The sequence below is a fragment of the Pinus tabuliformis genome, chromosome 8 (genome assembly GCF_031772625.1).
Source record: "Pinus tabuliformis cultivar Carrire ecotype Pingquan chromosome 8, CPIR1, whole genome shotgun sequence".
Classification (NCBI taxonomy): Eukaryota; Viridiplantae; Streptophyta; class Pinopsida; order Pinales; family Pinaceae; genus Pinus; species Pinus tabuliformis.
Genome location: NC_142294.1, coordinates 1,124,590,426 through 1,124,595,071, shown reverse-complemented (window position 1 = coordinate 1,124,595,071; position 4,646 = coordinate 1,124,590,426).

Sequence of the window (4,646 nt, the reverse complement as noted above, 5' to 3'; positions counted from 1 at the left end):
ATTCTTTAGCTTTTGGATGGCCTCCTCCAATGAGCTAGGATCATCAAACTCAATTCTGTCTTTGAATGCTACCACAACCCACTGATGAATCTTTGAATTTTCACTTTCTCCTCCTTTAGGTAAGGCACATACCTCAATAACTCCTCATTATTCATGGATCCCATCTTCAGGTCATAGAACTCCTTTTCTCTATCATCATGGTACCTTTCCATTAGATACTTAGTGTGCTCCTCACCGGTCATGGATCTCATCTTCAACTCATAGAATTCCTTGTCTCTATCATCATATTACCTTTCCGATAGATACTTCTTCCTGAATAGTCTATCAAACACACTCCAAGTCAACTCCTCTTCATGAATATCTCTAACATTCTCTATATCATCCCACCATATATTTGGTTTACCTTTAAGAATGAATGTAGCTATTACGGCCTTCATGTTCGCTGAGTAATCATGCAATCAGAAGAACTTATTCATTCCAATGAGCCATGCTTCAACATCATATGACTTCTCCATTTTCCCATCAAATGTAGGTGGCTTTGCTTTCTTGAAGTCATCCGGAAAATATCCCCTACCACTCCTCCTATAAGGATGATAGCGATGATGATCATGATATCTGTCTGAACCAAAACTAGAGTAAATCCCATGTCAACTATCTCGTCTATCAGGTGTATCCAAGAATATTCCATCCTTAATCATGTCATATATATCCAACCTATTCCCACCATATGACCTGGTACCATATGCCCCATTAGTCCTATCCTCCTGCCCATGACAGATCTAAAGTGGTCCTTGTCTCCACAATTCTGAGAAACTCTGAAGGATAACTACATTAACTTCTTCTTGTTTCTCCCATGCCTGAATAATCCTATCATTATCTTCTTTGAAACTCCTTATTTCTAGCTTCAAACTTCTCAATATGTCTCCTATGTCAGAAGAGTGCCCAAAACCATGTTTTTCATATGATCCATAGGGAGAGCCTCGTGAACTGTAGTCTACCATTCTTCTATTCATCTTTGATATTATCTTCCTGTAAGGTATATCATGTCAACTAAATCAAAGCATAAACAAACCAACATACCTTCGTATAGTTCGGGGAGGATATCTCGTCTACAAGACAAACCAAATTAGCATAATATATGTGTAATCATAATCACAACAATATATGAACATCATTTCAACCATTGCTAGTTATCGATGCATGACCATATCGACCACATACCATGACCATCACAATGCATATGCAACAAACACATAGACCACAAACATAAAGAACACATATGCAACTGGCATGTACACATGACCAACACATCGCCCATCTAGTCCAAGGGGTGAACCATGCTTTGATACCACTCTGTACCACCCTCCTCCCACATTTACCGAAGTTAACTGGTCCTTTGGGGTAAACATGTGATGATAGGCTACTATGATGCAATTAAACTCCCCATGTACAGTTAAGGAAGTGGAATAAACAAAACAAAACCATTATGACCTTCCACACATGCTACAAAGCCTTCAAAAGCCAATCAACCTTTCCAGGTGACCAACCCCTGAGACAACTTGAAATTTCACTGATCTAGACCCTCAACAGCTCCCATGACAAGCCATGCATGCAAATGGGGCCTTCCAATCATTCCCACAACAAGGGATGCCATCAATTGTCAAATTTTTCAATTAGTTCTAAGCCAGTGTCCCCAAATTCTGTGCCACTTTTTCAGGGTCAGGACTCAGGCCATTGCTCGAAACTTCATGAAACTTTTAGAAATGATAAATAAAAATGGAATAAGGCTACTAATTCAATCATTGGTACAAGTAATTGATTTTCCCCCTACTATCCTTGACATACATTTCATTAAACATGTCACAAATATGTAATCTACAAGTCATAACAACTTATCTGAGCATAGGGGTCTCATAATTACCTGAGATTCATAAAGGCGCATTGTTTATCTATCAAAATAAAAGCATTATAATCTATTAGGTCATATATTCACTGTTAATTCATTTTCAAATGAAAACATTATGAGATCCATTCATCAAGTCTATCATAAAACACTCTCATAACCAACATATAACCAACAAAAATAACAAGAATAAGAATCACATATGAACTAGTACATTTACCCATGAAATACCAAGAATAAAGAGCTTTTATTAATGAATGCATAAGCCAACCAGGTCAAGTACTTCCACGAACCACTCAACCGTAGATTGGTTGAACCAAATATTTCTTTCAGCCAATCACCCCTCTGCCATATTCGAAGCATGAATGTGGGATCCCATAAAATAACTCAATCAAAACCAAAATAGGGCTTCCAGAGGCCAAACCATCTCAAACCTCAACCAATGATTCCACCTCATTGTCGGAAATCACTAACCATCACTAGATTTGTGCCTACCCAAGTTGTCCGGGGCTCCAGAGCTTTTTTTCAAACTAGGGCTTCGAGGACTAGTAACGCATCCCAAAAATTTTGTTGGGCTTCGAGAACATTTGTCCAACCAAGGTTGTTATACTGTTTTCTTCTCATATGTGTAAAAAAAGAAATCACCTAAGATTGTGGATGACAAACAACCTTAACAATATAAATGGCTGCTAAACATTGTAGATCTGCAACAAATGATAGAAACAAAACCCGCCAAAGCCCTGATCCATGCCACAATCATAGTTGAACAACAAAATGAAATAGTAATAAATTCAAGTAACTCCAATAATCTAATGGAAACCAGATATACAAAGAATAGATTTTATTAAATAACACCTGTGAAGGGAACAAATAAATGTTACCAGTCCCCCTCTACGGGATGGGTTCTTGGCTATCCTCAATTGTCTTCAGATTTTTGTAGAGTCTCTCTCCTCTATAATGTGTAAACCTAACAAATAAAAAGTTTGAGCTCAATAGGAACTCAAATGGAAAGAAAAATGATGTGCGATAGTGATAATAATAGGAGTTATAACAGTGAGTGCAACAATGAAAATAATCAAAAGTGAATAATGAATAGAAAACCCTTCTATTTATAACAAAATATCGAGTTATCCTCGAATAATGAGAAATAATAAAATATTATTAATCCCATTCTAGGAATAACCACTTGGAATAATTTATTATATTTGGTTAGGAGGGAAAAAGTATTTAAACTTTTATTTAGAAATAATAAATAAATAAATGATTTATTTATCATCTCAAGAAATTGTTTAAGGAACAATAAAAAAATAATGATTTATTTAATTATTCCTAAGGGATTTAGTCAAACTTGATAGAGAATAATAATTAATTAGTGATTAATTAATTATTCCTAGAGAAAAATAAGATAATTAATAATTTATCTGTTTATTTTTCATAACTGGGTCAAATATGACAAGGAATATTAATTAATCAATGGTTTAATTAATTATTCCTAGAAGAAAATTAAATAAATAGTGATTTATTTAATTATTCTTCATGGGTTTAATTACAAATTACTTAACAATTGTGGTTTATTAAGTAATTTCTCACAGTGAAAGCAATTTTACTATGGTAAAATTGGCCTTATATGGTGTGCTTCGATCCATCTAGTAAATTAGGCTAGATGATCAATTTTTTGGTGATAACAAGGGCCTCTAGGACTAGTAACTCAACCCACCAAGAGGCTCCAAAGAATTTTTCCAACCAAGGCTTCCAGGAATAGTAACTCAACCCAATATGTTACAGGGATTCCAGAGCGTTTGTCCAACCAAGGCTTTTAGGAACTAATAACTCAACCCACAACCAAAGAAACATGAGCACCAACCAGAAAACAAAGTAAAACCCATAACGCCATGTCTATCCAGGAAACGGTACGACTACGAAAACCCAATGTCAATACAGGAAATCCTCCATGCTAATGACAGATCATGACCACGAAACCACATGCATGTAACATCCATGCCAAAACTAGCAAGGAAATCATACATGAAAATCAGTACCTGCAAGCGAAACTTGTTGTAGTTGTTGATCGCAATGTCCTCTTGTGCTTTCCTTCTTTTCCTTTGCCTTCTTTTTGCAAATCCAAAGTATGCCACACTCCTCCAATACTGCTCCAACAAAACTCTAAGTGTCCAAGAGTATGAGAGAGAGAGATTAGAGAGTGAGCTCCAAAACTGGACTGAAAAAAGGTACCAACTGATCCTCATAAGCCTTTTTATTAATGAGGCCTCTATTTTCTTCAATTTCCATTATTTTCATTCATTTTACTCCTCACATGCAACCTGTGACCTTTCAGCTTCATTTTCTCCTAATTTCCATTATTTTCATAAATAAAATGTCAATTAATGTGACTTTGCCTTTCCAAAGCCTTTGTCAATTTCCTTAGCCACAATAAACCAAATGAACACCCACAATAGGATGTTTTTCCCAACGCTCAACTTGGAATACATGTTCCATGACCTTGGTTATTATTTTTCCTTTATTAAATTTATGACATGGGTTTTTAACCAGGGTTATTACATCCAAGTCCACCAGGATCAACATGACCAGAGAAGCAGAGTGATAGGGGGAGCATGTTGGTGTCTTTTCCTTTGATGTCAAAGGGACAGAGGTGGAATCAAGAAAAATTAAAAACTGGGGGAGAGATCTATCCAAAGAGAAATAGTGGTGATCAAGCATGACAACGGATCTATCGAAAGAGAAA